General features: G+C 51.2%; 2 pseudogenes; both read left to right on the top strand.

Annotated features, from left to right (window-relative positions):
• Window positions 1-267: 267 nt before the first annotated feature.
• On the top strand, window positions 268-3,743 carry LOC114203703 (histo-blood group ABO system transferase-like; annotated as a pseudogene).
• Window positions 3,744-15,064: 11,321 nt separating this feature from the next.
• Window positions 15,065-22,795, top strand: part of LOC148162910 (acrosin-like) — a 39,761-nt pseudogene continuing 32,030 nt past the window's right edge.

Consider the following 22,795-nt stretch of genomic DNA (forward strand, 5'->3'; position numbering starts at 1 on the left):
ATCATGACCTTGAGATCATGATCTGAGCCAAAATTAAGTTAGATGGTTAACTGACTGAGCCAGCCGGGCGTGCTGAAGAGATTTTTAATTTTGAGGATATTATTTGATCTATTTTTTCTTTCTTTTCTTATGCTTTGGTGTCAGAGCTAAAAGCATTGCTAAATCCAAGGTTATGAAGATTTATCCCCATTTATTTCTTCTAGAGTTTATAATTTTACCTCTTACATTTAAGCCTTTACTTATTTTGAGCTAACGTTTCTATGTGGAATGACGTAAGGGTCCAGTTTCATTCCTCTGCACATGGATAACCAATTGTCCCCCAATGTAATGTTGTCCACCCTTGTCAAAATTCAGTGGACCATAGAAGAAGGGGTTTATTTCTGGTCTCACTTAAATCCCACTGATCTGTATGCATACCTTTTTAAAAGGGTATGCAGAACAATAAAAATTGTTATTTTATTTATTTATTTAAAACATTTAATTCAATTAATTAACATATAATATATTATTTGCTTCAGGGTGAATGCATACCTTTACAACAGTATCACAACGTTTTCTTGACTATTGCTTTTTTATTAGATTTGAACTTTGGAAGTATGACCTTTCACCTTTGATTATCTTTTTCAAGATTGTTCTGGCTAACTTGTGGTCCCTTGAAATTCCATATGACTGTTAGGATTAGCTTGTGCATTTCTTCCCAAAGGCCTTTGTGAATTTTGTTGGGAACACATTGAATTTCCACATCGCCTTGTGTTCTACTGCCATCTTATCAATAGCATGTTTTTTCCTCACCATGGGGTGTCTTCAGAATTATTTAGGTTTCCTTTACTTTCTTTCAGCAATTTTTGTAACATTCAGTGTACAAGATGTGCACCTTGATTACTTCTATACCTAAAAATTTGTTAATGTTGATGTTCCCTAAAATGGAATTGTTTTCTTAAATTCCTTTTTGGATGATTCATTGCTAGTGTATAAAATAAGAGAGATTTTTGTGTATTGATATTTTGTCCTGTAACTGTGCTGAATTAGGTAACTGGCTGTAATCATTTTTGTTGATTATTTAGGAAGCTCTATGCAAGATGATGTTATCCCTGGTCTCTGATTAGACAGAGTTCTAGTGTTTCCTTTCACATGTGGATGCCTTCTTTCTTGGCTTATCCTTCTGGGTAGAATTTTCAGTACAACATTGAGCAACAGGTGAAAACCAACAACCTGTCCTTGTTCCTGATTTCAGAGTAGAGCTGTCCATCTTCAGACTTAAGCATGGTGTTTGCTAGAGATTTAATGAGAAAATTACTCCTTACTCCTGCTTTCGTGAGTATTTATATCAGCAACAGACTTTGGACTTTGGTTAGAACATTTTCTGCATCAATTAATATGACCACATGATTTATTAAAAATTCATTGTGCTGTATAACATTGCTTGTTTCACTCTATTGAATAACCTTTGAGGTGTTTGTGCAGAGCCACTTGCTTAGGGTGCACAGTCTGTTTATGAGCTCTTGGTTTTGCAATTCTTCTGATCTAGCTTCTTACATCTCTTTTAAGAAAGGTACAGGAATGTATTTTGCTGATTTTGTGGGGTTGGTAATAGTGGTTAGGGTTAGGAGTTAGGGATTAGGTTTAGGGTTAGGTTCTCCCTCTCCTCTGCTGCACAGAACCCATTCTCCTCTGTAACTAGAGTGATATTTTCGGAACATAACCTTTGGGCCTTTCTGTGGTCTGCTCCCCTCCTGCCCATCCTCTCCAGCCTCACCTCTTCCACCACAGCCACCCTTCTGTGGGCCACCCAAGTGTGTGGTCGTCCCACATGTGCCCTGGGCCTGACTACAAGCCTTTGCTTTTGCTCTGCCCTCTGCCGGGATCCCTCTTCTATCCCCCTGCTTCATATCTGGCTTGTTCCCCCATTGGCTGGGTCTGGGCTTGCCCTCTGGTGACCTGACTCATGTCTGCTGGTTGAGTGTGCTTATCCCCTATTTAAATGTAGTGCCCGCCTTCCCTGTGTGAGGGATTTACTAACCTGCTGGGTGTGGGGCAGGCACAGGGAAGTAGCCTTAGCGCCTATGCAAAAACATCAGTCTCAGAGGGGCTCACAACGCTTGCCTATAATGGGGGACCTGCTGTCCTCACAGGGGGGAGCAGGTAGTACCCTTAAAGGGCGACCAGCCATGGAACGTGGTTGGACAAGACTTCCAACCTTTTGGGGCCGGGGAGATGTAGACTGGACCTGGAAACTTACACCCTTGGATTCAAGCCTGGGACCAAAGCAAGCCCCCTCTTCTTCCTGGTGTCGTCTTTTGCCTTCCCTGTCCACGGGCTGGACCTGATTCCTGATGTGGCAGAGTTTGAGGGTGACCCCTCCTAGGAATACCAGTGGCTTACTGAGCACCTTGTCAGCAGGATGCCCAGTAGCCTTCCAGGGAGGACCCTACAGGAAGTGGAGACATGTCTGCGGGGGCCAGCGGCAGCCCACTCAAAGCAAAGTGGGACTGGTGTCCGGCCCTGCTGATCCTAGCCGCTCTGTAAGACATAGAAATGAGGGCTGTGCCCAAAGGTGCTTCCTTCCTGGAAGGTGGGGATGGGATCTGCAGGGGGGTGGCCAGTGGAGGGCACCTGCAGGGTTTGCCCAGGAGCTCAGCACAGGCGGAGTGTTCCTGGCTCCAGCATGCTGACTGTGGGGCTGCATGGGTTTCCAGCCTCCAAAGCCTCAGGCTCCCCTTTGGAAGACAGGCTGCTGATGACCCCCATCTCGGGGAACAGATATTAGGGAGGTACTGCTGGCAGATTCCATCAGGAAGGTCAGGAGTTGGCTGTTGCTTAAAGCAGCCCAGGGCCCACCCCCTTGAAGAAGGTGCACATGTCCATGGCCCCCAACTCTGGTGTCCTGCTGCCAGCCTCTTGCAGTGACCCTCTTCCTGCCCTGTCCACTGCCCCTGTGGATACGTGGTCTTCCTGGAGCTGTTCCTGCAGACACCAGAGAAGGACCTCATGGTAGGGCACGGGGTCAACTACTAGGTTTTCACCAATCAGCCGGCTGCCGGGCCCCGTGTGCCCCTCCAGGTAGGCCGAAGTGTGGTGTTCCTCATGGTGGACACAGGGTCACTTACTACGTCTTCACCGACCAGCTGGTTGCTGTGCCCCGTGGGCCACTCTGGGAGGGCCGGAGAGTAGTGGTCCTCGAGGTACACGGCATCCTGCTCTGGCAGGATGTGTCCATGCAGCACAGAGCAATAATCAGCCGCTTCCACGAGCAGCGCTTCTTCTGTGACGTGGAAGACCAGGTGTGCGTGGACGTGGATGCGGGAATGAAGTTCTGGGACCATGTGGGCATGGAGATCCTATCCCCCCTCTTTGGCACCCCACACCCCGTTTTCTACTGGGCAGCCCATGAGGACTTGAGCTACGAGCGCTGGACACAGTCCCAGAGCCACATCCCCAGGGACCAGGGCAACTTTTACTACATGGGGGCCTTTTTTGGGATTTGGTGGTGGAGGTTCCCCGACTGACCTCAGCCTGTCACCAGGTGATGGGGGTCAACTGGCCCAATGGCATTGAGGCCGTGTGGTCCGATAAGTGCCACCTCAAGAGGTACCTGCCAGGCCACAGGCCCACCAAGGTGCTGTCCCTGGAGGACCTGTGAGACCCACGGCTGTTGGGCTGGCCGCCCCATCATTCCCCGGGTCATGAAGAAGCTGAGATCCATGGCTGTGCCCAAGAATCACCAGGACACCCAGAACTCATGAGGAGCTGTCCCCAGAGGAGCTGTGGGACCTGCGGTATTGGGCTGTCCCCTGAAGGACCTGTGGGACCTGCGGCTGATAGGCTGGCCCCTGTCATGAAGAAGCTGAGATTCAGGCCAAGCCCAAGAATCACCAGGACAAACAGAACTCATGAGGGGCTGCCCCCAGAGACCATGCAGGACCCATGGCTGCTGGGCTGGCCCCAGAGGACCTGCGGGACCCGAGCCTGCTGGGCTGGCCCCCCATCATTCCCTGGGTCATGAAGAAGCTGAGATTTGGGCCATGCCCAAGAATCACTAAGATACCCGGAACTCATGAGGGGCTGCCCCCGTCTCCATCAGGAGGTGCTGCCTTGAGCGGAGCCATCAGAGCAGATTCCTACTTCTGTCCCCTTGAGGGAAACAGTGGAACCCAGCACTGCTTGCACGGGCACGCCAGCGCCCCAACCACTCCTGCGCACAGGAGGCCTGCTTGGGGGCATAAGTTCCTCTCTTTGTGGTCACTACATTTTGATCATTTCTGTGTCCTTTACAGCTGTGAACAGCTCCAGTTTTATATCAGATGTTTTTCTGTGTCAATGCTGAGCAACCATCTTAAAAAGAACAATTGAGGGAAAAGGTTTTCTCCGTGGTTCTAAACAGAAATCTCCTGTTGGGGCTGGGAGCAGTCCTGTAGCAGCCATGGACCAGAACAGGTGCTGGCCGGGTCTTCCCTCCCAGTCCTTACACCTCACCGCGGCCATGGGGCTTCAGGGTCAGGGTGCGCCGAGCCACCTCTCAGACCCCCCAGTGCCCTCGCCACCAGAGTCCTTGGCCGTGGCCACTAGCACGGCTTCCAAGAGCGTGGAGTCCCCTGGGCAATATAAGGTTCCCGCCTTGGTTTAAATGGCTATTTCTGTGCTGGTGTTTGTGAAATGTGGGCACTCGCTCCGTCTGGATGTGCGTCCCCTTGGGATTCCTCAGTGCCCACCAGTGGGTTTGCACTTGTGCACTTTCTCTGGACCAGCTGCCTGCACTGTGTCTTAGCAAGCATTTACTGAGCTCAGTCACCCAACAAGGGGCAGAGCATGAGAGCGAGAACTAAGATACAGGCTCCCTGCTCCTGGGCCCTCCAGGGACTCGCGATGGCCTCGACTTCCTGACTCCTTTTGTATTGTGGTATAATGGACATACAGCTGATACCATGAAGCATGTTTCAGTGGCAATAAGTATATTCCCTGTTCTGCACTGGCTACCTCTGTCCATCGCCACAATGTTTTCATCATCCCAAACTGAACCTCTACCCACGAAAGCCTAAACCCCATTCTCCTTCCCCAGCCCCAGCACCCAGCAGCTCCTTCCACCTCTGTGAATGGGAGTGCTCTCCATCCCTCCCAAGTGGGGTCCTCCGGTGTCGGTCCGTTAGGGACTGGCTTATTTCATGTAGCATAATGGCCTCAAGGTCTGTCTCTCTGAGCCTGAACCTGACCCACTTTCCCCCAAAAAGTGTGGCTCAGCCCTCTCCTGTCTGAGCCGAACTTCCTCAGTCCCCTCTGCTCCCCTCACTTTCCTCCTCAGCCTGAAGATGATCCCAGCCAGTCTGCAGCTCTGAAGACCTGTTCAGTCCAGATGCCAGGCACATAACCCGGGGGCCCCGGTCCTCACCTATACCCCATCTGTCTATGTCAGGTTCCTGCTGCCCTCCCCCAACTGACCAGCTGCAACTCCCACAGGTGTCCCCATCTCAGGAGAGGGAAACACCAAGTCCAGACCCTTGGAGTCCTCTGGGACTTCTTGCTTGCTACCAACTCTCCCAGTAGTGAAATGGCTACTGGAGGACATTCAATGTCAAAAAGATTTAAAGGCATACGTGAGTCTCTGCTGCCTAAGGCAATGGATAACAGTTGGGGCAAATAGAAACCAAGCAGAATCAGAGGAAGAAAGGCTGAGGAATGAGGAGCTTTAGGGAAGAAGGGTCTGGAAGCTCTGACGGCCCCTACCTGACCTTCAGATGCTCCTCAGTTACTCCTGTGCCTCTGGTATCTTCCTGGAAACCTGACATGGCTGTTTTCAGACAGCTCGTCCAGCAGCACCCTCAGTTTCTGGGAGGTGAATTTGCTGGAATCCGCAGGGTGTCCTGCTGCCCCACCGGGATCGCGTTTTGAAGGTGCTTCGTCCGGGCATCTGAGGAGCCAAGACTGTGGGTCTGTGACCTGGAGGGATTCTGAGCAGAACTGGTGGGATGGGAGGGCTGCAAGGCCCAGAGGCAGGTTTCCAGAAAGCGCACTGGGGTCCCCGGCATCCTACTGTTTTCGATTCAAAGCCCTGAGATCTTTAAAATGCCAGCAATGTTACAGCATGGGCCAGAGAAGCAAATGTCCCTGTGCACCCAACACCACCTAAACTATTGGGCATTTCTTGTCACTTGAGCTGAGCACAAAGGATTGGGAGTTGGGGCTTGAGGAGGGTCCTGGGCCAGACTTTGTATTTGGGAGACAAAGACCATCCAGACAAGCTTGTGCTGAGCCTGAGGAGGGGGTCTGTTTGGAGACCCCAGTTGCAGGCACGGCTGTCCACGGATGAGCCCTCAGCCTGCCCCAGTGCACCTGCTGCTGGGGGAGAGCCTGCCCCTCCTCTCTGCCTGAGGGCTCTCTCCTGTACCAGGTGCCTCTTTCCCTGCGAGCCACTGCCATCCTGCAGCCTGGGAGGGTGGATACCCTGAGTTCCTCCAGCTGCTGGGGGGGCACCTGCCCCCTCCTCTCTGCCTGAGGGTTCTCTCCTGCATCAGATGCACCTCCTCTCCTGCCAGTCACTGTCAGCCTACAGCCTCGGTGGGTGGATACCCTGACAACCCCCAGCCCGGTGGCCAGAGCCAGTGTGACATTGTTTCCCAGCAGGCCTTTATGCCATGTCGCCACAGTGCTCACTCTCCTCCTGCAGGCTCACTGTGCCACATCCTCCCTCAGTCTCCCTGGGCCCAAGTCTTCTTCTGCTCGTGGACCATCCTTGACCCAGGCTCTACACGCTGGGACTGGGAGCAGGTTTCTGGACCTTCTGGAATCTTGCTTCCATGCCCATGACATGGGCACAGTCCATCCTCACAGACTGCGCAGAGGAGACCCAGCGCAGGAAGAGGCAGGCCACTACAAGGGAGATGGCAAGTGACCCAAGAGGGAGCACACAGTCCTTGCAAAAAGCACCAGGCTCACAGGACCCAGCATAGGATGTGGGTGTCAGGCCAGAGGGCACAGGGAATCCTGGAGGGGGTGACCCTGTCGGGGAGGCCATGGAAGGGTCCCAGAAGAAGCAGGAGACAAGGAAGACGACAGGACAGAGCTTCCCAAGGAGTTTGTTGGAAGGATCAGAGAATTGCAGAGACCCTTGGGAAAACTCAGACCCTGGAGATGTTGGCTGAAATGCTGGCATTTGGTCCGAAATGTTGGGTCACAACACCGCAGTCGACACTGGATGATTTAGTCTTTGTTGGTTCTAGGAATCAGTAGGTACCTGCCAGTGGAACTCACATTGCATGAAGTCTAAGATATACTTACTTTTCATTACTTTTCAGGACTAGACTTTTCTAGAGGAAGTTCTAAGTTTGGGTCTTCCATTCTTTTCTTTGTGCAACTGGCCTGTGTTTTCAGGAGCCGATTCCTGGTGCTCATCACCACTGCTAGCCCTGAGGACTGCCCCCGTCACCTCCCACAGGGGACGTGACCATGTGGTTTGGGGGGTGCTCACTGATGAAGCCCCAGTGCTCAGTACACAGCAGGGACCCCAGATCCTCTGCTGAATGAGGGAGGAAGGAGGGAGGGAAGGAGGGATGGAGGGAGGGGGAGGGAGGGAGGAAGGGAGGGAGGAGGGGGGGCTGCAGGTGGGGAATGAATGAGGGAGAGAAGGAATGAGGGAGGGAGTAAAACCAGGTCCATAAATCAGGAGTCCTTATTTGGGGTGAGGTCCGAGGGCATCACAGCCTGGGCCCTGGATGGTGGCTCAGGGCACGTCCATCTGTACTCCCAGTGCTGACCTTCCTTCTCCTTGGACCCGCTGTCATCCTGGATCCTCTCCCCCTCCTCCTTAAACAATTCTCAATGTTCCCAGGAGCAGGGTGGCAGGAGGGGTGGGTCTCAGGAGGGGCTTCCCAGATCCTGTGCCCCGGATGACACCGGGACTCTAGCTGCAGGGCATTCTATCATGAGAACTGGGACCGTGGATCCCATCCATCTCCTTGGGCATTAGTGCTGTTCCATTCCCTGCTCTCTCCAGCACCGCTGTGATGAACACTCCTGACAATACGTGTGTGAAAAACCGAGCCAGAGTTTCCGGGGCTGAGTCCAAGGCTGAGGATGGGTGCCCCTGTGGCCTGGGATGGGTGCTGCTCACTGTTCTCCCAGACAGGGGTGCCTGTCACCGTTCTCTCTGGGGGACCTCTACTTCCTCCCATTCTCCCCAGGGCTGCTGGTCCCCAGACCAGACACCTGCCAGTCTGAGGGTGACCAGCGCTGCCTCCATAGGGTTTCCTTTGCCGGAGTCCTTCCCCAGGAGCTCCCGCATCTCTGACACATATTCCCTGCGTGCCTATCCTTCCGCCTTGGACTTGCATGTGTTTGGTCTCCGTCCCTGTGGAACCCAGTGACTGGGAGCGTGGTTGGACCAAAGTCAGGTGAACCCTTTCTCTGGCCTTGGGTTGTGAGCAATGCTTTTGCCCTTTGTGGTGTGCCGTCCAGCTTTCTGCGTTTCCCTGGTTTCTGTGTGCGGCTCAGGAGGAACCGGCCCTGTCCTGTCTGGGATCAGGCTGTGGTGTCCCAGCAGGACCAGGGGTCTCGGCCCTGAGATTGTGCCCACCATTCCCTTTAGGAATTGTAATCTATGTAATCTATGATTACATCTGATGTGTAATCCATCGGGGATGTCAATATCAAATGGGGGAAATTTTATGACAAATAAACACAGAAGAAAACGAGTCCCCTTTGAAAATAGGGGGGCAGACACAAAGGCCCCTATTGTGTGATTCCACTTACAGAAACATCAGGAATAGGTAAAGGAACAGAGAGAGAAAGCAGCTTAGGGGTCACCGGGGTCTGGGCTGTAGGAGAAAAGGGCAAGGAGGGCTTCTGGTTCGGGGACTCCTTTGGGGAATGAGATATTCTGCGGCAATGTTCGGGGGTGTGGTGGCACAGCGTTGGGCATGTACTTAATGCTCAAGACGTGTTCAATTGAAAACAAGTAATTTTATTTAAAACAAATAATACACAGCACATAGGACATGGAAGGATAAAATAACAGTTAATATGTACCAGAGAGAAAGAACATAGGGAGAGGGGATGAGACAATCGGGCGGGGTCTCAGGTTCCAGCGATGGAAATAAGGGTAATTGTACAAGGAGCTCCCCCTGCAGGGCTGTGGGCTCTGGATGTGGCCGTGTGAGCCCTGCAGGAGCAGGAGTAGGGGCAGGGGTTAGGATAGGGACAGGAGCGGGGGCAGGATCTGGGTCCGAGGCAGGAGCAGTGGCTAGGGTGGGGGAAGGGGGAGTGGCAGGAACTGTAGCAGGGGCGGGGCAGGGGCTGGTGCAGGAGCAGGTGCCAGTTCTTCCTGGACAGCTCCAGGCTCTCCGTGGGCAGGTGCCGGGTCACCTGCCGGCTCCTGGTCTCCTCCTGAAGTCACTGCAGGCACTAGCCCTCCCTCCAGATCCGGCTCTAGCTCCTCAGGTGGTGGAGCAGCTGTGAGAGGAGAAAAGCTCACCCCTGTGCCTGCTCTCCGTGGGCCTTTGCAGAGACAGAGCCCAGCCCAGGGTCTCCCAGAGAAGCCACAGCCGTGAAGGACCCCTCACGGGGACGTCTCCCCAACTGCAGTCCACCCGCTGTGTGCTCTGTGCCCAGTCGTTGCTCCTGGCCCCACACCAGCCTCTGGGGGCTCCTCCCTGTGGGGCCAGCACCAACCCGTCCCCACACACCACAAACACCCAGCCCCAGGCTTCTCACCCTCGGCCTCGGCCTCTGTGGGCTCCTGCTCCTGGACCACTGTCCGGTGAACAACCCCTTGGGACAGAGGTCCATGTGGTGTCGGAGGTCTTGCCTGGCAATTCCCCAGCACCATTCTCGGGATGCCCGTGGGGTCAACCCCTCTGTCAGGGAGGAGGGCATGTCTGCCAGCTGCCTCTCCATGGCCTCCGTGGCCTTCTGCAAAGACAGGGACCGGTAGCCGGCCCCGAGGCATCACAGCCCTGCCCGGCCATCCGCAATGTCCTCCTGCCCAGTCCCCTGCTGCTCCCAGATCAAACACACACCTGTGCGTGCACAGCCCTGCACCCGGGATGCAGTGACCCATCCCTGCAGGGCTATCGGGATAAACCTCGGGCAGAAGGGTCAGCGCCCACACACCCCATCCCACACAGCCAGCCTTGACCTTGAACATGACCTGCCCACTGGGTATCTGACCCCTCATCAGCCTGCTCCTGCTCGGGGTAGCCCCACACCCATGACCCCCCTTTACACACAAACTCACACACAGGCGCACACACTCACACACAGACACACAAACACGCACAGGCACACACCCCCATCCACATACGTGCACACACACACACACACACACACACACGTACGCACACACACAGACACACACACACACACACACACACACACACACGGAGGGCACCTGGGGCTACACAGGTCATCAGAGCGAGTGGGGCTGGGTGGCCGGCTCTGGGCCTCCTGGTGTCACCTCTGTCCTTCCGGCCAAATGGCCAGAGGTGGTGGGGAGCCCTGACATGAAATCCCCAGCGGAGGACAGCGTATGCAGGGCGCGCTTTCTTCTGCCTACAGCCTCCGGACCTCAGAAAGCAGCATGTGAACATCTTGGTTTGAGGATCTCCAACGAAATGAGCTGGGCAGGGGGCTGCCTGTGGAATGTGGGTGCCTGGTTACTGGGGTTCAAAATTCTGTTGGGCTCTGTTGTCAGGGAAGTGAGGTCACCACTGCCTGGGGTCCCCTTACCCAAATTCTTCCTCACACAGGAGCCCCCCCGAGGAATCCCCTCCCCCGCTGCTCAATGCTCACCCTCCCCCCATGCCCCATCCATACAGTGACACCCACACAGCCCACCCACAGCCCCCGGGAAGTCTGGGTGCAGCCAGTGTCCCAGCTGTGAGGGCACAGACCTGGATTCAGACCTGGCTCCTGCGTGTGCCCACGGTTATGACCCTGGACAGACCCTGTGCCTCTCAGGGCCTCCCCAGGCTCCCCATCTGCACATCGGGGTATTCTGGCTTCTACTTCTAGGTTCGCCATTAGGGGTAGGACCTCTATACATGTTCCATACCTACTACCACAGGAGGCTGGTGCACATGTGGCAATGCAAGGATGATCCAGGAGCTGGGCTTGGCATGGAACACAGCTCAGAGGGGCTTGGCTCTGCTCTGGGGTCCAGGCAAAGCCACCCCCCTCCTGCCTATGTCCCAGCCCCTGTGTGAAGGTAGTAATGTACTGATTCTGACCTTGTCCCCTGGTGAAGCAGACTTCCAGGGGCTCCCATTATGGTTAGGCTCAGGTCCCAGGGCCTCGTCTGTGCCCATGTGCTGGGCAGTCCCCACAGTGGCCCCTGGCACCCCTGAATCCTGGTCACACAGCCCTGTGGAATCCCATCCCATCCAGGGTGGATGGCCTGTGTGACGGCGCTCTCAGGAATGGAATGGCACAAAATGCCGGGATGTCATTTCCAAGCTGGTGGAGGAAAGTCTATGACTTCTCCTGGTTCCCTCTGTCCTGTGTTCATTCTCCGTCTCCTTCTCTGTCTCTGTGTCTGTGTCTCTCACAGTAGCAGGATCTGTGGGTTCCATGGGCGATGTGAGAACCCTCAGAAGCCTCCCTTGTCCCCGTTTCCCTCTCCGGTCCTGGTGCTCCATTCCTTCCTAAGGTCTCCTCACCCTGACCAGAACAGTGATTCTGGATTCTCTTCCACATGGGGACCCTGAGGCTGCAACAAGGAGGGCCCTGACCTTGGTATCCAGACTGGTGGCCCTGTGCTCTTCCACCTTCTGCGTAGCCAGGTCCTAAGGCCCCCAAGCCCCGAGTCTGTCCTCTGCTGAGAAGGACCTCGAGGGGGTAGAAAACATTTTCCCAGCACTGGGATCACAGGGGGTCGGGGATGGCGATCCAAGGCCAACAGGCTCTTCGACAAGCCTGTGGGACCCTTGGGACACTGCATCTCTGCAGCCCAAGTGACAGAAGAGTAAGCTGAGGCCTTTTGTGCTATAGCCCTCTGGACTTGGGGCTGGGTATCTCTTCCTACTCCCAAGTTTGCAGGGTGGTGTTGGACACCGGAACCCAGACCCTGTCTTCTCCCAGTGCCCTGGCAACCCCCTGGGCCCCTTGGGGAACCCTGACCATCAGCCTGGCCTGTCTCCCCTCCCCATGCTCTGGATCTGGGTCCTTGCCAGGAGTCCTGATGCCCTGCCCCATGGCCCAGCCGTCTCCAACCTCTTTCTTCTTTCCCCCTTGTCCCCACCTCGTTCCCAGGGTGCCCTCCCCTTCTGACCCCAGCTGGGCAGTCAGAGTGATGTGGGTGTGGGGGTGGGTTTGCAGGTGCACATGCCTCTACGTCCATCGGATGCCAAGGTCATGTCCCCACATGGGACGGGGTGGGTAGCTATCCCCAAGGATCTGAGGGGCTCTCACCCCCAAAGCGAACCTCATGGGAGGGTTGGGTCTGGCCTAGGACTGGAGAGCAGCCCTGCTCCTTGGGCTCTGCACCCCTCAGTTGTCCTGGGCCAGTCCCTGCCTCTCTTGACCCAGGTTCCCAACTGCCCCTGAGGGTTGGACATGGAAACGCTTGAATGTGGCCGCTCCTCCATGGGTAGGTGGGGGACAGGTGCACCAGGCACCCAGACCTCCCCACCGAGAGGGCCAGCCAGGTGTGTCATGGCCAGGTGTGCAAAGGAGACCTGCACGCAGCACCTGTATGGTGAACCAGCCCTGCAGCGGATGTACATGAGCCCCATGGCTCTGCACCTGACCAGTCCCCCACATTCCCTCACCACAGCTGACTGCTCTGTGGCCCCAAAGTCCACTGGGCCCCGCAATCACACCCACCCTGGGCGGCAGGCCTTAGGGTGCAAGGCCAGGTGGGTAGGACATCTGGGGACACACAGGTCATTGAATACCCCCCACCCAGCTGCCCTGGAATGCAGACTCCCTCTCAGGGTCCAGCTAAGTGCAGGACTGGGCCAGTGAACCTGGAGGCATCAGTGGAGGCCGACTCAGGACAGGGAGAAGATCAGTCTGCCCCTTCCCCTTCTCCTCTCCTCCTTTTGCCTTGTCTTCCTGGCAGGACCCAGGGCAGAGGTCCAGCCTGTCCCTGGCTGCAGCCCTGGCTGGAGTCAGAGGGTCGGGAAGGAGGCCGGGGAGGAGGGGCCCACCAGCAGGATGCCCGAGTGTGAAGGGGGTCGTTAGTGTAATGAGGGACCCCATGGGCATTCAGGGATTTCAGCCCTTTGTAGACATGAGCCGTGGCCCCAGGACTCGGCCCCTGCCCCATCCTTCACTCTCCAGAAGGCCCTGCATCCTCCCCAGCCCAGTCCTGGTCCACAGCCAGTCCTCCCTCCGGCCCCAGGAAATCCAGCTGCTCTAGGGGCTGCAAAATCATTTCAAGCTGGAACCGAGCCATCCCTATGGGGCCTGGTTCCGGGTCCTGCAGCCCCAAAGTGAAGAGAGGTGAGGCCAGGCAGGAGCGGGGAGAGGGCAGAGTGGACTCTCCCTGGGGACCATGGCTCCCTGGTCAGTGCCGACCCTGTTGTGTGCCGGCCCCTAGGGCACCCAGATTCCAGCTCCCAGTCAGGCTCCGGGAGGGAGACCAGAGCGTGGCTCCTGCTAGCTCAGACGTGTCACTCTGTCCTGTAGCTACAGCCTGTCCCACCAGCTGGACTCCCCTCCTAGTCGGCCAGCTCACCTTCACGGTCAAGAACAGGCCATCATGAAGCTCAGGGGCAGGTGCGTGGCTGGGCAGGCAGGGGAGGGCTCGCTCTGGGCTCAAGGAGTCTCTGGCTGGTCTAGCAGGGGCTCTGGAGGGCTGGCCTTCCAGATTCTCTGCTGACTAGCCCTGGGTTAGGGTGAGGGTTAGGGTTAGGTTGAGGGTGAGGGTGAGTTTTAGGTTTAGGGTTAGGGTTTATGGTGAGGGTGAGGGTGAGGGGTGAGGGTTAGGGTTAGGGCTAGGGTTAGGGGTAGGGGTTAGGTTTAGCGTTAGGAGATGATGGCTCCTGATACTCAGGTAAAGATATATAAGACCTACTGGATATTCAGTTGAAGGGCATGTGACCTCCTGAAAGTTATGTGAGCTGAGAAAGTGTGACATTCAGTTAGCGAAGTTAGTAGGAGAATAAAGCTCATTTGACAATCTGAAAACTCATAACACTCAGGAAGAAGCTATGAGGTGTCCTGACACACAGGTAGGCGAGGGACAACCTGTTGATGCTCAGATGGTCTGGTGGAGAACTTACACTCAGGGAGAGGAGGGCACACTGCCCTTCATGCAGGTGGAGGTGTGACCTCCTCACACTCCTACAGGAAGGTGAAACTTCTTAACATGCAGGTATGTGAGGTGAGCATTTGTCATGCTCCCGTCGGTGAGATGCCGTCTCCTGACAATCAGAAAAAATGAAACCTCAGGATATTCAGGTGATTGTGGTGAGAATTCCTGACCCTCAGGTATAGGAGACACATCTTCCTGCATGTAGGTCCCAGAGAGGAGACCTGGAGACACTCAGGTAGGAAACCCCAGACCCTGTGATACTCAGCAGTGAATAGAAAGGTGGGCTTTGTAGTCCTAAATTAGAGAAATTCAAAGTGGCTCTTTGAAAAATGTGCTGATAGTATGTACTTGGAAGAGGGAAAGACAATTTGCCCTACACAGGGTTAAGGATCGATTAATCTGGTGATCCCGACACCCTGTGACCTTGACATGCTGCATCATCTTGACACAGAGGGACAGAACTGTCCCTCAACCCATGATTTGTAACAGGAACTGTGGTTGCAGCTTGCATGAGGGGCAGACCCTGACACTGCACAAAACTGGATCCTCAGATGATACGGAATCTTTGAAGGGTAACTGGGAATGAAGATCCTGGCCTTGGGACAGAGGGAGGGGGCTGCACATGAGCCCCCATCCCCCGAGGGGTGCAGAGGAGCCTGTACAGAAAGCTGGCATCTTGTTTCAGCCTGGACCGGTTAAGCTAAACGGCTCCTGCCTGGCCTGACTATTGGGGTGGGGGAGGGTGGTAGCCATGCTGACTGGTCAGGAGGCCACAGAGGTTTGTGAGGTCACTGGGCTTCCAGGCCGGGCTGGGGCAGGAGTATGGTAGAGATGCTGCCAACTGCCCTTCTGCTGGCCTTGGCAGTGTCTGTGGTTGCCAAAGATAACGCCACGTGTGAGTATGTGTCAGGGACATGTCCGGGGGGTGGAAAGGGTGTTTTCTGAATACAAAACCCCACCCAGACGCCCTCTGTCCAGGGCTAGGAAGGAGGCCAAGCTTGGGCCTTAGTAGTCCCCTGGGTCTCACGGGTGTGACCAACATCCCCAACTCAGACCATCCTTGCTCCCAGCTTCATCAGCCGAGAGACCCCAGGGCTGACCCCGGGCTCCTATGCCTCCCATAGCACAGACGCTGGGGTCCTTCCCTCACCTAGAGACTGACCTCACTGCCTCTTGCACATCAAGTCCCAATTTTTAGAAACCCCTTTCTTCCCACGGATAGTGAGGTGCTCCTCCTGTGGCTGACCCCAAAGACCCCAGGGTATTTTCATGGCATTCTTCTAGGGTCGGGCCTCCACCTTAGACTCTGACAGACCCCAAGTTACCCCCAAACTCTTGTGGCCTCTCCCCAGTTCCCAGAACTTCCACCCCGGAACCCGCTGCTCCCCACACCTGGGATCACTGGAACTGCCGTGGCTACTCTCCCTCCTCCTGCCACCATCCAACCCCACATCGCAGCCCCAACAACCCTGTGGCTGTTTCCTAAGTCTCCCGCCCAGAATTGGCTCTAAAGACCTCAAGCCATTACACCTCTCTCTCACCTCCTCTAGCCTCCCCCCTGCCTTGGGATCTCCCATATTTCTAAGGCCCTTATCATCCGTCTTGCTTCCTAGCGCGCCTTCTTTCCTCGACTTGGGGCTTCACCCACAAGACCCCAGAACTCATACTCCTCAAAACCAGTTCTGAAGTCTGCAGCTTCTGGCTTCCCTACCACCCTGACAGCACCTCTCCTCAGCAGCTCCCCCTCGGACCCTCCACACTCCCGGTTGCCCCATTTTGCCCAGCCCCCTAGCCCTGATTCCCCCATCATGCAGCTGCGAGTACAGGCTGTGCCTCTTCTTGGTTTGAACTGTGCCCCTGGTCTCTCCCCAGTGCCCCCTGTGGGTTATGGTTCAGGCAGAACCCACCGGGAAGTGGAACCCTCGGGCCCTGGCCCTGGATGGTCAGCCTCCAGGTATTCATGTCCCATAATAACCGAATGTACCATGCGTGCAGAGGCACCTTGCTGAACTCCCATTGGCTGCTTACGGCTGCCCACTGCTTCGTCTCCAAAAAGTACGTGTGGGAGCACGTGGAGGGGGGTCTTCAGAAAGGCTCTTCCCAGAAAGGGACATTCTCCAGGGCTCCATGTGCACAGTCTCCCCGGGGCTCTGGGCTTTGTGGCAACCAGACCATGAGTGGGTGGTCCCAGGCCCTTGCTGAGGAGGGCTCTGAGGATCATGATCACCAGAGGTTTCTGTCAAGTCCGTCCTTTCTGAGGATGACCTGGCTTGCCTCTGTGCCCACAGAAAAGTATATGACTGGAGACTGATTTTTGGAACAAGGGAAATTGTGTATGGGAATGAAAAGCCAGCGAAGCTGCCTCAACAGGAGAGATATGTCGAGAAAATCATCATTCATGAGAAATACATCCCCAGTTTAGAGCACGATGACATCGCTCTCATGAAGATCACCCCTCCCGTTCCCTGTGGGCAATTCATCGGAAGGGGCTGCCTGCCCCAATTTAGCACAGGCCCACCTCGAGTTCCCTAGGCCTGCTGGGTGTCTGGCTGGGGATTCCTGAAAGAGAAAGGTGAGTATGGGAGGGGCTCTCACAGGGGTAGGGACACGGCAGGTCATTTCCTCAGTGGTCTCTGAAGTGCAGGGGACATATGTGGTGCCTAGTGGTAATGTCCACCAGAATGCGGGACACTGTCCCCTTTTAGAGCGAGAGAAACTGGCAGCCGAGTCCCCTGTCCACAACCTCACCACTGATGGCTCGTGCGGTCGCTGGGTGGAAGGGTGCATGCAGCCCCAGGAGAACCTGGGCATTTTTCGAATGGGGTATGGGCTGTGGCTCTATCTGGGGCCTGGAACCCCAGTTGCTACCTTCTGGAAATGGGGGATTGTCCCCTGAAACGGCACTTGGAGAAGAGCTCAAGATGGGGTTTTGTGGTTGCGGGCCAACTCCTCCCCTCTCTGGACATCCATTTCCCATCTGTGAGTTGAAGGGACATGTCATGTGCTCTCTGAGCTCTGAGACCCCAGAACCCAGCCCTCCAGACCTCAGTGAACCTCTGCTCCCCACCCTCGCTGGTCACAATGCGAGAATCCACCCCCCCTCAATCCGAGTGACTTCGTTTTCTCTGGAGAGAGGGGACAGGGTTCTTGGCAGGCCAGCAGTGGGCAGCAAGGGTTTGACGAGTAGGTTAGGCCTTTCAGCTTTCCACAGGTGACCACATGGACTTTTTACCCAGTCACACTGGGGATGAGAAGAGAGACTGAAAGCTATTCTGTCCGTTGATAATGGAAAACTGAGGGCTCCTAATTCCTGAAATACTTTACCTGTTTTAAATATTTTCATTATTTCAAAAATATTGTTGGATATGAATTTGTGCTTAATATAATGCAAAATGTTATGGTTTAGAGAAGAAAGAATCAAAAATGTTTACTAGAAAAAAAATGTTCACTAGCCCCATCAAGAATACAAGGATGTTCCAGGGTCATGCTTTCTTACATTAGAAGTACACACTGGTACCAGACTCTGGCCCTATCTCACTGTGACAAGGTGGTCTTCATCCCCTTTGTCTTTAAACCTGGGATGACTCATATGTGATATAAGACCAAATAAATCTCAAATACTTAACTCTATATTCTTTTCACATAAATCACTTAAGCAATATGATGATAACATAGCCACCTATGAAATACTCCCACTTGAGTAAATGCATGTCAGATGCATAATAGAATTCACACTACATAATCATCAAACTGAAATGTATCTCTTTAAATATAATTGCATATTTTCCTTTTCAATATATGTTGTAGGAAACTCATCAAAGCACTCTAATTTCTTTTTTTTATTATTAATTTAATTTTATTATGTTAGTCGCCATACATTATTACATCATTAGTTTTTGATATGGTGATCCATGATTCATTGTTTTTGTATAACACCCAGTGCTCCATGCAGTATGTGCCCTCCTTAATTCCCTCCACCGGGCTAACCCATCCCCCCTCCCCGCTCCCCTCTAAAACCCTGTTTGTTTCTCAGAGTCCATAGTCTCTCATGGTTCAACTCTCCCTCCGATTCTACTCCCCTCATCTTTCCCTTCCTTCTACTAATGTCCTCCCTACTATTCCTTTTGTTCCACAAATAAGTGAAACCATATGATAATTGACTTTCTCTGTTTGACTTATTTCACTTACCAGAGTCTCCTCCAGTCCCATCCATGCTGATATAAAAGTTGGGTATTCATCCTTTCTGATGGCTGAGTAATATTCCGTTGTATATATGGACCACACCTTCTTTATCCATTCATCTGTTAAAGGGCATCTCGGCTCTTTCCACAGCTTGGCTATTACGGACATTGCTGCTTTGAACATTGGGGTGCACATGGCCCTTTTTTTCACTACATCTGAGTCTTTGCGGTAAATACCCAGGATGCAATTGCTGGGTCATAGGGTCGCTCTATTTTTAATTTTTTGAGACCCTCCACACTGTTTTCCAAAGTGGCTGTGCCAACTTGCATTTCCACCAACAGTGTAAGAGGGTTCCCCTTTCTCCACAACCTCTCCGACATTTGTTGTTTCTTGCCTTGTCCATTTTTGCCATTCTAACTTGTGTAACGTGGTATCTCAATGTGGTTTTGATTTGAATTTCCCTGATGGCTAATGATGATGAACATTTTTTCATGTGTCTGTTAGCCATTTGTATGTCTTCTTTGGAGAAGTGTCTGTTCATATCTTCTGCCCACTTTTTGACTTGATTATTTTTTATGGGTTTTGAGTTTGAGAAGTTCTTTATATATCTTGGATACCAGCCCTTTATCTATAGTGTCATTTGCAAATTTCTTTTCACTTACCTCAGAGGACTCAGCCGATTAAACACCTATCAGATAGCTGAGTGATTGTTACTGTGAAGATTCTTTTCCCTCCACCAAGACAAGACTCTGAAACTAAAGAAGGTATTTCCTACTATATACAGCAAATTTCTCCAACCACATATCCAGCCCAATGCAATCACATCACTGTTCATGGCTGACTTCCTCCCAGCTGGAGGGTAGACTCCCAACCTTACTTAACAAATGCCTGTTTTTCTACCACACGAGACACAGTTTGCATCCACACATTTGGGTGTCTGAGCCCAAAAACCATACCAAGGGAAAGTCAGGAGATCACTTTAGATACAGATGCCCCTTTAAATTCACACAAATAATGACAATATAGACATGGAACAGTATCTGGTTTCCTTTGATCACGTCCTAGGAAGGGAGTAAGAGCAGATGTGTCATGAGGAGAACAGATTAGATAAATCAGTATATCTGATGACATTCTTTCAGGCACACTAAAACCTTGCTGACACATCTGTCCCTTGAATCTTGGACAAAACATCAAGACGGTGGGCTAGAATGTGCCAGCCCTCATTTCCCACAGACACTCCATAAAGCACAACATATGGACAAACATAGTTTTGTCAGAACTCCAGAAACCAGCTAAAAAGGTGCAAAAGCCACGTGAATCCTTAACCAAGAAAAAGTCCTTACTCAAAATGTTGGGAAAGTTTGTGGAATTGTGCCTCCCCTTGCCATACCCCCAGCTGGAGCAGTGTGGTTTAGTCAGGAGGACACTTCTTAATTCTCAGTTCCATCATTTAGACAAAAGAAGAACATACTTGCTTATAAAGTACTGACTTGTGGAGGGATCTCCATATGATTTCTGTCTGTCCCTGGCTCAGAACAGTGATGGGTAAAGTGGCATAGTTGGAAGGCCTCTGATGGCAGGGACAGTTGCAGTGGATCATTAAAGCAACAGTGAGCTACAATTTGTGGGGGAAGCAAGACATTAACAAAGAGACATTTAATACAAATCCAAGAATTCTAGAAAAAAAAATGCAGGGATGAGAGTCTAAGGAAATTTAAAAGTGACTTGTGTGTGGAGAACTTGACCAAAACACACAGAAGTCCACCTTTACTTCTTTTATAAGATTTGAAAAACCAAACCTGAAAATTATTATAAATACATATTAATGGGCCCACACATACAAAAATCTCATCTATGATATCAGTAACGTAATGTATTGTAGAAGTCATTTTTTTGTAATCCACATGTGTTGTGGACTGAATTGGGTCCCCTCTTAATTCATATGTTGAAATCCTAACCTCCATTATTTTATAGTGTCTGTATTTGGAAATAGTACTTCCAATAGGCAATTAAGTCAACATGGATCATATGGGTCACCTTCATCCAATATACGTGATTTCATATAAGTGGAGTTTAAGATACAGACACTTTTAGACTTACAGCCGTGTAAAGACAGACAGAGAAGATGGATGTCTACAAGCCAAGGAAAGGGTTCCCAACAAAATTCAACTCTGCCAACCCCTTGACGTCCATCTTGTAGCCTCCAGAAAAGTGAGAAAATTAACTATTATTAATTACAACCCAGGTTGCGATACTTTGATATGGCAGCCCCAGCAAACAAATACACTATGGTAATGACAAATAAAGTATCAATAAACTACAGACAAAAGGAAATAGGAGGTAAATAAAAGCATCCCATTATTAAAAAAATCAACAAAATGAAGGCATTAAAAAAGGTAATGAGGGACAGCAATAGCTATAACAAGAAAACACTTAACAAAAAGGCATTGAGTTATTTTCCCACCAGTAATCCTATTAAATGTCCCATTCAAAAGATACAGATTGACAGAATGGAATGGATTTAAAAAGAGAAAATAACTATGCTGCCTACAGGATACTCTCCTTAGTTCTAAGGACAGACGTTGATAGATTGTTAATGAAACAATAAAAAAAAAAAAAGACTGTGCTGAAGTAGAAACCGATTGAGATCAGTGGCATTTACACTAAATTCACACAAACATGAAACTGTAAGAAAGCAAAAGGACACATAACAATAATAATGACATTTCACAATTATAAATATATGTATACCAAACCCAGAGATATTAAATATATATAGAAATTTTGGCATGATTTCTAGGGGAACATGGAACATTTTCCAAGATAGACCTTATATAAGAACAATAAACATTTATTAACAACATTTTAAGAAGGGTAAAGTCATACAAACTAGCTTTCCTTATCATAATGAGATAGAATTAAAAATTGGGGCAAGGGCAGCCATAGCAGGTATGACTGCTATTACTGCCCACTTTGGGAGCCTCAAGGCACACGGCAAGGATATCATCCTTCAAGTAGCCCCTGCACATGAGCTTAAGGCAGGCATTTTCCTGACTGCTGTCACCTTCCAACTTCTAGCACATGTTGGAGCAGGCTGGTCCCTTCACAGCACAGGGTCAAAAACCTTCTTGGTGTAACAAGCACAGTTGTCAATTGCAGCCAAATGGACTGAAGGAAACTCTAGTCAGTCATGATAGTAAAGTGCACACAATCCACAGAGACCTCCTTAGAGTACCTGGTTCTGGTGAACCGGGGCATTGTGCTGCTGGACAACACAGGACCTCTTCTTCAAAAAGCCATGACTGTTAAGGTCAAGAAATGTAGCTTATTTTCCAAATACATAGGAAACAAGCACAGAGGGTTACACATAATAATGAGATGGAGGAATATATCCCAAAAGAACAAGGGCAAAACTGCATCAAATTGCTAAATGAAGAGAAATAATCGATATGACTGTTATAAATTCAAAGTAATGGCTGTAAGATATTCATGGGATTTGAGAAAAGACTGTAGGCTCTCAGTCATACAAAGACAGAACATATTGAAAAGAGACCCAGACTTAGATAAAGAACTCAGGAACTGAAATAAAATACAGTAGAGGGAAGCAATAGCATATAAGATGAGGCAGAGGAATGGATCAGGGAGCTAAAGGAGGATTAATGGAAAACAACAAAGATGAACAGCAAAAAAGAAAGAAAATAAGAATAATAAAGTATGTGACAAGGTGAAGGGAACTCAGCGTATCATCAAGATTGATAACATTCACTTTATAAAGAATCCTGAAGGAGAGAGAGAAAGAGGGGCAGAAAATTTATTTGAAAAAATAATAGCTGAGAATTTCATTAATTTGGGGAAGGAAAGAGGTATCCAGATCCAGGAGGCACAAAGAAACCCTCCCCCCAAAAAATCAAAGCAAGGAGGTGCAAACAAAGACACCTCATGGCAAAATAGTATTGATAAAGTGAGAATTATCTTAAAAAGCACTAGAAAAGAAAACTTGCATATAAGGGAAATGACATAAAACTATCAATAAATTTCTTAGAAACTTTGCAGGCCAGAGAGGTGTGGCATGTTACAGTAAAAGTGCTGAAAGATACAAGAAGACGTAAAACAATATATTTTTGCACACAATATAGGAGTACTGAAATACACAAAGCAACTCTTAAAAGCCATAAAGGAAGGTAATCACAGTAATACAATAGAGGACTTCAAGACCTCACTCACATCAATGGATAGATTATCTAGCCAGAAAATCAACAAGGAAACAATGACTTTGAATAACACGATGTACCAGATGGACCTACCGGATATATTCAGAACATTTCATTTAAAAAATATTGGAATACACAATCTTTTCCAGTACATGAGGCA

The sequence above is a fragment of the Eumetopias jubatus genome, unplaced genomic scaffold (genome assembly GCF_037043125.1).
Source record: "Eumetopias jubatus isolate StellerSeaLion01/CBP00866 unplaced genomic scaffold, mEumJub1_p1.0 scaffold_12, whole genome shotgun sequence".
Taxonomy (NCBI): Eukaryota; Metazoa; Chordata; class Mammalia; order Carnivora; family Otariidae; genus Eumetopias; species Eumetopias jubatus.